The sequence below is a fragment of the Aphis gossypii genome, unplaced genomic scaffold (assembly GCF_020184175.1).
Source record: "Aphis gossypii isolate Hap1 unplaced genomic scaffold, ASM2018417v2 Contig00507, whole genome shotgun sequence".
Classification (NCBI taxonomy): Eukaryota; Metazoa; Arthropoda; class Insecta; order Hemiptera; family Aphididae; genus Aphis; species Aphis gossypii.
The window spans coordinates 20,101-33,057 of NW_026083136.1; the positions used below are offsets into that span (position 1 = coordinate 20,101).

Below are 12,957 nucleotides of genomic sequence, written 5' to 3' on the forward strand. Positions count from 1 at the left end.
GGACAAGATATTGGTATGCTTGACGGTTTTACGAACAATTCAACTTCACATGGTAATTCACTTGCTCCTAGTCTTAAGGGTTGTGTCTCGGGACATAAAGTTCCCATGTTTATTTGTCGGCATAACATAAGATGATTCATACATAATGTAAGATAATATTCATGTGTTTTCAAGATTGCTATGTATGAGTATTCAGGAATAATATGAATATAGTGATCATTTTTTACTACTGGAAGTGGTATTACGTGATACAATGTTAATTCTACTGAATTTACTAAAGGTATTATTATTTCAAAGATTAAGGTTTCGTTTTTATAAATAATATTAAATTTTGATATTTTACTTAATTCGTATAGTGATACCTGGTTTAAATTAAACGGTAAGCTTTGTTCCTTAGGAACTACTAGTGAAATATCTTTTAACTGTTGTCTTAATTCATTAACGGCTATTACGCTAGAATGCATCATGCCACCTTGTGCAGCAATTATTATTTCACATATTGTGTCGGTTTCAAAACTTAATTGTTAGAATAATAGATTTAATGTATTTATTTGTTCATTGATATTAGTTCTAGCTTCTACTATATCTAAATTTATTACTGTATCTGCCAACCGATTATATAATATATTTAATCTATTTATTTGAGCCTCCATCTGACTTGCCTCTTTAAATGTATTTGCTGTCGCCTTTAGAGTACGCTAGTTTGTTTTTCTATTATTTTTAATAAATTTTGTTGACTAGATTGTAATTTTTCAATTTTGCAATTTTTCTATCGTATAGTTCCGCGTCAGTGTCATCTAATGTTCCAATTAATGTTTTTTATACTCGTCCTATTAAGTTTACTAGGCCCATCTTTTCCCGGTTAACTGTATCTGTTTCATCTATCGATTGCAACATAAAAAATCTTTTCCTAGATACTTCCTGTTCGAGACTATTAGATGTTAGTTTAAAGTTGTCACAAGTAGCTTTAAACATACCTTCGTATGCTATTGTTAAGTCGTTACATACATTTTAAAGTTTTTTCGTAAAAGTTCATTGTGTCTTTAGTACGTCGATTGAAATTATCTAATTTCACATAAATTAGTAATTTCCAGTCAGAGTTAGTTAAACGTAGTGGCCCTTGGTTTTCAAAATACATCCCATTCTCTTGGGTAAGCCTTGAATACGATATGGTTTTGTTTGAGCAAACGCCATCTGGAGCGTGAAGCATGTTATTATAATTCTAAACATTTATTTTAATTACGCATATATGTATATATATTTTCAATTAACCAACTTTTAATTTTTTTTTTCTTAAATTTTAATTTTTATATTAAAATTTATTTTATTTCATTAAACTTCTTAATATTATTTTTATGCACCGTTACGTGCCTCCTCCCTCTTAATATTACAATGTTTTCTTTATCTAATACGTCAGTTACTTCATAGGGACCTATCCATAATGAATTTAATTAATTTTTTTGTGTTTTGTCTCTTAACAATATTTGATCCATGACTAAATAACTAGGTATGGTCGAAACTTTGTGATACGCAGGTGTCATGGCCGCCACTGGCAGTGATAGATAAGACGTATACCGACCAACGTAGTACGGTGATAAAAATCACTGCCAGTTAAGATTTCTTTCCATGCCAAATCGTGAATAGTACGTGAAGAATAGTACGTGCGCAGCCCAGAACGCAAATGCGTCTTAATGAGATCATACTAGTTATTTAGCCATGATTTGATCCTTTACGTGTATCTCTATAGGATTTTCATTACTATCATAATTTTGTTTAGATTTTATTTTCCTTTTTATTAAATTTTCCCTAGCTATTTTATGCGACTCTTGCATTTTTTGCTTTAAATCAAAATAATAATTGTCATAATTATATCTAGGTTCTGGTTCGTGGGATAATTTTACTGGTATTTCTAAACGTCTTCCGAATAATAATGAATATGGCTGATAACCTGTTGATGTATGTTCGGTAGAATTGTATACAAAAAATGCGTAAGGTAAATACTCGTCCCAGTTGTGTAGTTTTTTTGTCGACATAGTGCCTTAGATACTCTGTTAGCGTCCTATGTGATATTTCTAGACTACCGTTTGTTTGTGGGTGAAACGGGCTAGTATTTATTTTATTTATTTGTAATAATTTACACACTTCGGTGAATATTTTACTTAGAAAATCAGTGCCCTGATCGGTTAATATTGTTTGTGGTATGCCGTGTGTACATACAAAATTTGTTACAAATGCTTCGGCAAATATATTAGCTTGGTGATTAGGTAATGCTATCCCCATTTAATATTTAGTTAAGTCATCCTGTAATGTTAATATATATGTATTCCCTGATAACGTAGTGACTAGTGGGCCTACAATGTCTAGAAATATTTTTCAAATGGTTCGAAACTTGTTGATGTAATTAGCATAGGTTGCTTTACCTTTTTATTTGTAACTTTCCCCTTTTGACATGATTCGCAATTTTTTATGTATTCTATAACGTTTTCTTTTAATCCTTTCCAGTTAAATTGTTTATTTTCTTTATTATCCTGTGTATACCGACGTGCCCGCCGATTTTAGAATCGTGACATTGTTTGAATATTATTAATTTTTCATCGTCACTAAATTCAAACTTAGAACAAATCATAATTTCTATATCAGTACTGCGGAATACATGACGAATCATGGCACATACCTGCACCCATTCTAATTTGTCGTTAAATCCTAATTTATTCATTGCTAATTTATTTAATGATTGATCCTCACAGAACGTTCTTAAATTTAATAATGCCTAGTAAATATTTTCGTATGTGGTTTTTTGTTTATTTTTGTTTTTGTTATTATAAACATTATATACCTATCCTTATTTTTTATACAGTTAATGTCACCTACAGCTCTACACGGTGCTAATATTTGATTGTTACAAAATTGTTGTTTCAATTCATAATTTATTCCTGACATGAAGTTATAATGTTTTGCTATTCCTGATACTATATGATATTCTTCAGGTGCTTCTAGTAAAGTACCGTGCACTTCCTTTACGTTTTTATTAGTAATAAGTTGTGTTTCGAATTTATTTAAAAATGTTGGGTAGCTTTCATTTTTTATTTCGGTTATCGTATACATTCTGCTTAACGCATCTACATTCGAATTTTGTACGCCTGGTTTGTATTTAATTTCATAATCATATTCTTCTAAAAATATTCGCCAACGGGCGAGTTTTGATAGCGGGTCTTTTAGATTAAATAACCAGGAAAGTGCGCGATGATCGCTTAAAATAATAAATTTTCTACCATATAAATACGGCCTAAAGATTTTTACTGCGAATATTATGGCAAAACATTCGAGTTCGGTTGTACTATAATTATTTTCACTTTTATTTAATGTTCTTGATGCGTATGCAATAGGTAAATCTTGTGGTACTTCCCCTTGTGATAGTATTGCGCCTAGTGCTTTCCCACTTGCGTCAGTGGTAACTATAAATGGTTTCGTAAAGTCTGGATATTGTAATATAGGTTCAGAGCAAAGCGAATTTTTTAGACAATCAAATGCCTTTTAACAATTGTCATCCCAGTTAAAGGTAACTCCCTTCTTTAATAAGTTTGTTATTGGCTTTACTATTAAGCTATATGACTCTATACATTTTCTATAGTAACCAGAGAGTCCAAGGAATGATTTAATTTGTTTTACGGTAGTTGGTATCGGAAATTCGGGTATATGTCAATTGCGCCAGAAATCACAGGTAAGGAAAAAAAAATTATGGGATTCAAAAAGGTTATACATCAACTGCGCTGGACGATCTTTAGGTCCAAAAAAGATTATACATTAATTGCGCCGGCAATTCTGAAGTTGAAAAATAAGCTGATTACACACTAGGCGATTTGAACGCACTCGTCTGCGTTTATATTACACACGGACGATTTAAAATCACGACGTTTTAAACTGTACATACTATACGTTACCTATCTACATGCAATAAATTGGTCAAATCGGAATATCCGCTAATAAAAATGAGATAACGTAATAATATTATATTATAACAATATTGACAAGTTATTTTTCTTTTTTCCAAATGATCAGTATCGTATCGTCGTTCGTATAAATTCGTTTACGTGAGTCTATAGACGCCGTGCAGGAGTACAGCTAGCGCTCCAGGTTGACTATTTATGAAGTACTTACAGGATATTATTATGCACGTTTCAATGGTATTTTAAGAACAAATATTTGTTATTCGATATTCGTATTTGAAATTGTAACACAATTAATGTAATAAGTTCAATCAATACCTTGAAAACAATGATTAAAGTTGTTATCAGTTATACTGCCATGACTGCATATACTGTCAGTTAGTAACTGACTTTTATTTTATAGTAGAAAACTAGAAAGTATAAAACAACTAATATTTTTAAATAGTTATTATTTGGTACTTATTTGTTCTTTTGTTAAAACTAAAATAAACAATGAGTGATTTAATATAACATTATGGTTTTCAAACTATTTTTTCTAATAAAAAATATAATAAAGATAAATCATTAAATTTACTTAAAAATGGACATGTCATATATGTCCAAGAATTCAAAACTATTATGGGTCCATGTTTTATAAGTGGTCAAGTTATTAGACAAGCTTCTGTTACTTCTCCACCTTACAGAGTAAAGATTGAAGTGAGTTCAACCATAATTTTTTTTTTATTAATAGTGTTCTATATGTTACTTATGAAATAAGTAATACTATATATTTAAAAAACATTAGTTTATTATTAGTTTTTACTATTTAACTTAAAGTTTTATATTTTTACTTAAAATAAACTCATAATATGAAAGATAGGTACACAAAATAAATATACCTACCAATTTTAAATACATTATCTAGTTAAAAATATTTAAAAATTATTTCATTACAATTATAATTAAGACAAGTACCTAGGTAGGTACTAATACTTGTATTTTGAATTTATTAGACAGTTATCAACAAAACATGGCTTTTCCTATTTTATTAGCTTGACGGTTCAAGGGTAATCAAGACTGCAAACTGTGAATGTGCTGCTGGGGCTGGTGAAAAATGTAAACACATTGGTGCTGTTTACTACTATATTAACAATGAAGAGTCGTCATCAAAAACTGATTTACCTCAAACATGGGGTAATCCGTCTAAAGCTGGTGAAGAAAAATATAAAAAAGGCAAACAAATTTCAGAGTTATTTCATCCAAAAAATCCTCGTTTAGATGTAGCTCCTGTTGATAAAAATTATTTCATTGAAAATTCCAATCAGTTGTCATTGTCTTGTCCATTGAGTTATAATTTGAAAATTGAAACACAAACACAAGTAGATATAGTATGTGAAGATACAATACAATTTATCATTAACCATGTTGAAGAATCAATTAATTTTGATTTATATAATTGTTGTGCCCGTCCGGGTTGTTCCGTTCGAACGTTGTTTTTCGGTAGTTTCAGATTTTTTAGAGAAAGTACAACAAACAGTTATAAAAATTTTTATACTAATATAATTTTAAAATGAGTCGAAACATTTAGTTCAATGTACAATAAGTTAACGGTCGTCGAGACGACGTACAGTTTTAAGAGTGCTGGATCGACTGACTCTGCGGCTCGCTCGCGGATGTCGCGTAGCTACAATATTCTCAGAGCCGCCTACACATAAGCGTTATCGACAGACTACAATAATATATTCTTATATTTAATACAAAAGACTTATACTATATACTAATGGCTAATGCGTACATAACATAATTCATACTTAAATGTTATCATATGCAAGCAAAAATTATTTAAAAACAATTGTTTTTTTTAATTACATTCATGTTTCTGAAGAAGATATAAAATGTATTTTTAATAAGACTCTAGAACAATCTAGTAATGTTAGGTTAGAAAATAGAAAATTTAGGATTTCAGCAAGTAATAAAGCTCATAAAATCAAGACTTCAAAAACCAAGGCAGATGAAAAAAAACTGGCTCTAGCAAAAACTTTATATAATAACAAACAATTAACAGGAAAAGCTGCAGTAAATATAACTTATGGACTACAAACTGAAAATTTAGCTTTTGAAGTATATTCCAAGATGGTTAACTTATTGGTAATAAAATGTGGACTAGTCATTCATATAAAGAAACCATGGATTTGCGCTACACCAGATGGAATAGTTATAGTTGATGGTACACCACAAAAAGTTCTAGAAATTAAATGTCCAATTTCATTTAAAGATAAAGACATTATTGATCCTATTACTAATGTACCTAATTTAAGCTATTTAAAAATGATTGATGGAAAAGTTGGTCTGAAAAAAAGTCATATATACTACACACAATGCCAGATATAAATGTTCACTACAGGGTTGAATGAATGTGATTTTTTATTTACAACAACATTAAACCAGAATTATTGTTGGTTAAAAAGGATGAACAATTTTTATGAGATACAATACCAAAATTAGAAAATTTTTATTATTTATTTTATTTACCAATTTGTTATACCTAACTAGGTATAAAATATTATATAACAAATATAAATGCGTCAATAAATAAAATACAAGTTTAAATATTAATCATACTAAAATATGTAAGTAGAACTAAAATGTTTTAAAAGTTTTAATGAAATATGTAAGTGACTTATTTATTATCTAAAATATAAATATACTAATTCCTCCATTACTATCTCTATGCAGCTGTATAAATGTATAAAATATGAAATAATTAAAAAAATTATTGCTTAATAATAGGTGCTTGTATGTTTGTCAAAACACAGCACATATGAACTATGTTATCAATTTATGGTAAGTAATCGATAGTTAATTTATTAAGTATGCCAAACGTCTTCAACCTAGCAAACAACCGTTCTACATGTATTCTTACACTTGCTACATTATAGGTTTCTAGAATTTCATCTTCTGAAAACCTACCATTGTGTAAAAATAGAGGCATTACAATGACAACATTTTCATCTGTGGTTTTTATTCCTGGGAATCCTTTGTCGGCAAGAACTTCATCACCAGATTCTAAAAGAGCTAAAAACCCACTATCATTGGTTATAAATGAGTCACTAGACCGACCACCATAACATTTTGACACAAAACTAATCATACCATTAGGTGTTATGGCTACTAAAAATTTAACAGTATAAGGCCCTTTGTACATTGAATACATGTAAACTTTCTGTTCTACAGTATTAGGTTGTTCTACTTTTAACTCTGTGCAATCGATTATGCATCTACAGTTTGGATAGTTCTTCTTAAATGCTTCAGGAAGCAAAGCTGAAATAGTTCTCTTATTAGGCCAGAATATTAAATTTTTTGTTTTTACGTTTAATGTAAGAAGGGTATCTGTAAATATTCTAAATATTGTTGTTCGGTGTACTCCAAAAAATACAGCCAAAGAGGAATAAGTTAAACCTAATTTCAATTTCATCAAAAATATTAATAAAGCATTTTCCTTAGAGACCACCAAATGATTGACATTAAGCATTAACTTGAGCAATATATTAAAAACTGAAAAAAAGTGCCAGTAATGTGTTTAAGAGATTTTTTATTTTTAATGGATTCAAAACCGTGAAATGTTTTACAAGATAAGCAAGATAAACTTTCTCTGTGGTCTACACCGCAAGCTTTGTCAGAAGATGTTGGCTTACTACCAAAATTCAAATGATTTGAAAAGGAAAATGGAATACAAGCTTGTGTGGAAACACTATTACCTTCATGAATACAAGAAAAATTAAAATTGTTATTACCACAGTTATCAAAACCCACTTGAATGCCAACACTTGCAAACTGTGAAGTACAGCTATTCTCTACCAAAAAACAATTTTTAGTATCTGTTTCTATTTTTTCTGTAATAGTTGTAGTTTGAATCTTTCTGTTTAAAATCCGTTTGTACCTTTCATCTGCTTGGTTTGAATTAATTAGCTTCTTCTTGTACACTTTAGGGAATAATGAAGGTACATAAGAAGGACTTCTAGGATCATTTGACCACGTGTTTCCAACAAAATGCTTACTACATATCACACTGCGAGGATTAGGCAACCATAATTTCCCATTGTCACTAAATTAAATAACATCTTAAAATAATAATTAATAAGTAAAGTAAAGTAAGTGTATAACATTAATATACTTATAAGTTATAACATTACATAGTAAAGAGCTATTAAAAAGTGGTAAATTAAAATCATTTTGTAAGGTAGTATTAGGTATCTCTTTCTAGGTATATTATATTTTTGTTACTAAGAATTTTAAGGAAATATTATTTTTAAATATTTAACATAAGTAATTTAGCTATGCTTTTACTATTAACGAGAATGTAATTTAATTAAATAGGTAATTACTCAAGTCTGTTAACAGCCTTTATACATTGTAACTTCAAATCTTTTTGGTATGATCGATTAGGAAAGTTGTAAAATATAGTATTAGTAGTATTCTTGTATGTATTATTGCAGTTAACCACACAAAAAATTTGATGAGAATTTTTATTTTCAGTCATTATGAAACAAAAATGGGTAATTGAAAATAAAATGAAAGTTGTAAATTCTAAAACTTGAGCTTAGAATTTTGTTATGTACCTATCTAGTATATTAACTATTAAAATGTATAGCAGTTGCAACTTGCAAGTGCCCATCGACTGATTATATCGATATAAAAAAATAAGATTTATTAAAAACTTAATAATCATTACTTGCCTAGGACCTTAGATAACAATGAATAAAAATAATCTTTATTATCTATGCCTAGGACCAAGGTATCTGAGACAAATGATCATTTTTGATTACAATAATAAGTTAATAAGTTTACATGTTTACGAAGTAGGTATAGTACTATAGTGATCATATTATTTTCTTTTTTATTTACCAACAGGGCAACAGACATGAAAATAAATAGTTTTTAAGATTTAATACATGAATATGATGACGAACTTGTTTATAATTGTGAAGTAAAATGTAAAGTATGGATAAATAATGATGCATAAAAGCTAGTTTTTGTTCTTAATACCTATTTTGTTCAAATATTTGAATCCTGTAACAATTTAAACTATTAGGTAACTACCAGAGCGCGCTGTTTTCCGGTGGCTGCACGACGTCTATAGCAATAGCAATTTCGTATAATATTATAATGGAAGTAATTTTAAGTGAACGTGGGAAAGAACTAATTCTTTATAAAAATTATAAATTTTCATGTAAAAATCTTACTAAAAATGGACGTAAGTGGCGGTGTACAGAAAAAACTTGTAACGCTAAACTGTATGTTGACGAAGTTAAAACTACAATATTAAAAGAAAAAACTGAACACAATCATCTCCCTCCTAAAAACGTTCAACGACAAATTATATCAAATCAAGTTAAAAGAAAAGCTATGGATGATTTAATAGAAAAGCCGTTAAAATTAATTAACAAACAAATATTTACAGAAAAATCAACAAATGATCTCAAAATCGAAGATATATCAAATATACGACAAAATGTATATAGAGCAAGAAGAAAATCTATACCAAAATTACCCAAGAATTTGCGAGAAACTCCGGAAATAATAATGTCCATAACAACACTTACAAATAGAAATGAAGAATATTTATAAATAAATGATTTTGAAAATAATATAACAGCGTTTTCAACGGTAACTAATTTAAAGTTTATCTGTTGTCAAGAAAAAATATTTATGATTCATATAGTAAATAATGGACATTATATTCCATTAATTTTTTTCTTTTACCAAGTAAAGAATCTATTGTCTATAAAAGAGCTCTAAAGGCTTTAATTGATATTTGTGAATCAAAATTATCAATTAAATTCAATCCAAAAGTATGTGTTGTAGATTTTGAGAAAAGTTTACATAATGCTATAATTACTGTTTGGCCTACTATAATTTTACACGGCTGTCGTTTTCTTTATCTCAAGGATGGTGGAGAAAAATTCAAAATTTAGGCTTAACTAGTGAGTATAAAAATGATTTAAGTGAAATTGGACGATGGTTAAGGTGAATATTTGGTCTATCACTACTTGAACCAGAAAATGTTGGAAATCTCTTTGCAAACGATTTTATGAGTATAAAATCTACGGATTAACAGATAACTCAATTTAGTGATTATCTTATTAGTATGTATATTGACGAAGACGCAACTTCTCCACCATTTATGTGGGCGTCGTGCAGTATATCAAATGAAAGAACTACAAATGCCTGCGAGTCGTTTCATTCAGCATTCGGAAAATACTTTTACTTAGCACACCTAAATATTTTTGTATTTTTGGAAGTTTTGAAACTTATACAAGTACAGACATACATAAAAATCAATAGTATTCAAAAAGAAAAGAAAATACAAAATAGTAAGTATAAAAAACAAAAAACAAACATCGATGATCATATTTCAAAATATAAAAACGGTACTATCAATATGTTTCAATTTGTGAAGTCGGTAAGTCACCATTACAAGAAATGAAATTTTAATACTTTTTGACAATTTATTCATATGTAATTTATCATCGTTTATTTATATGTATTTTAATTTTTATGATTTAATTTTATGAAATTTTTATATTTTTTAAATTACACTTTATTTTTATGTTTGATAATTATATTATAATCTAATAATAGTATAATAATATGATATTTTATAATATCTTCCTGGCACAATAGATATATATTATGTATACCAAATTAATTTGTGATAAATTTATTGGCGCAAAAGACGTATACCTTTTTCGTTTGGGATAAATCCACCGGCGCGGCGCAAAGATGTATAAATTTCAGGTAGTCTAGAAAAATCGGCGCAATTGACAAACACCGGGAAATTCTAATACTGATTTAATTTTATTCGGGTCGGGTTTAATGCCGTGTTCACTAATTATGTGTCCTAGGTATTGTTCTATTCTGTGGTATAAACATTCTTGTTTTAAAAATTCACATTTGTCCGGCTGTATTTTTAAATTATGTTTTTGTAATCGTTCAAACACATCACGTAACTTATTATTATGATCACTTAGGTTTTTCCCGTATATTATTATATCGTCTAAATAGACTAAACATTTTATGCCAACTATTCCGGACATTGTTCATTAGACGTTGAAATGTAGAGGGAGAGGTTTTTAGCCCTCTGGCCATTTTTTTAAAATGCCAATGCCCTTTGTTAGTCGAAAAGGCGGTAAGTTCGGCTATATGACAGAAGCGCCAAAAGCACAAAAATGACCTATCATTTGCGCCAAAATGTGTAGGACATAAGCGCCAATATAATATTGTAGACCTGACATGTGAAATAGGCGCCAAAGGTGTAAAAATTACAAATAATTTGCGCCAAAATTAAAATTTTGTATAAGTAGATATTTAAAAATTGCTCTTTTAAATAATTATATTGTGTTAAAAAAATTGTCAATAATAAATTATAATATACATGCAAATAAATATAAATTTAATAAAAAAGTTATGATTTTATAAAAAAAAATGTCAATAATAATAATTTAATAAATTGGTTGATTTTTAATCCTACTTTTTTCACATATTCTAAACGATTTATTTCACCATCCTGATATTTCTTCCATTGTACAATTATTTCTTCGTGAGATACCCTTAATTTATTGTTAGGAGGAGAGTTCATAAATAAATATGTTTCACTTTGTAATTTTAATAATACATCAATTACTATATGGACGGAACAATGAGCCAAATAAAATTGATCTTTTAAATGTCGATGATATGATTCAGCTGCATTTGTAGTTCGTATAACCTCATTATCCGGAATTTCAGCCCAAATTTTTGGTGGAAAAATACTAGAATCAATGTATGTTTCTAAAACGTAATCACTAAATTTTAAAATTGTTTGATCTTCGGACGCGATAGACATTAAATCTGCAAAAGCATCAGATACTTTGGTGGACGGAAGAAAAGCCAAACCAAAAAAAGACTTCAACCAAATCCCTATTTCAGAGTTCTTCATGTATTCATTTCGAAGACCCAAGATTTGAAGTTTCTGAAACAACGATTGCCCTAAATGAAATTTACAACATTTTATTTTTGAATTGGGAAAAACTGCTAAAAATCCATCAGGTACATCAGGTACAGGTAATATCTGTGCTGCTTTTTCAAAATCAACTAGGAGTATTTTAGGAGAAAATTCTAAATTATATTTTTCACACAATTTTTGTATGTATTTCCACATTGATTCATAGCAATTTGAAGTTTTACTTGGTAGTAGACAGTAAATTAAATGTAAATATCTTCCACAGCTATAAACATGTATCGTATATAATTGGTAAAAGAATTTCGGACAAACGTAAAATGTACCATCGGCAACTAAAAGTGAACTATTGTGGCACATGTATTGGATATTAGATTTAGTGGTCAGAAAAATAATTTTGCGTTCTGTATCTACGTGACAAAACGTTTCGTTCCTATTAGTAAAAATATTCCGGTTACTAACTTGATTAATAGCTTCTTCCAATGATTGAGGCGTTGTCGGCAATAATTTACGTCGTTGTCTGTACATTGAAACTCGAATATTTCCAATATTATCTGAAACCATCGCAGTATTTTCAGCAGCACACAACTCGTGACGCATAATTTTCGATGGTCGGTCCGTTATATTTTCGGTTGCTTTTCTTTTACAATTATTGCGCAAAATATGACACTGGGCATCATGATATCGTTCACTATTTCGTGTAAATGCTCACCATTAATACTAACAATTGTAGTCATAGGTTTATCCATTTGTATTCTAGCAGAACATTTTTTTTTTGTACACCTCAATGACACATTACCACTGGCCATTTCTCGTAAAAATCTATATTTTTGCTCTTTAAATAAAATACAAACTACACCTTTATTCGTAAAAAAATTGGAAAATTCATTTTAACGAATGATGCTTACACGAATGTGTACAAAGTAGGTACTAACAATATTTTATAAACTTATAACACAAAACTGCCCACACACTGTCTATGTGACAATCTATCGTAATCAGATATATAATCTAATTGTCGACATTTGTCGA

The 12,957-nt window shown here is 29.0% G+C and overlaps 1 pseudogene; it reads right to left on the reverse strand.

Annotated features, from left to right (window-relative positions):
• Positions 1-6,699: 6,699 nt before the first annotated feature.
• Positions 6,700-12,525, reverse strand: LOC126554446 (uncharacterized; annotated as a pseudogene).
• Between the last annotated feature and the right edge of the window lie 432 nt (positions 12,526-12,957).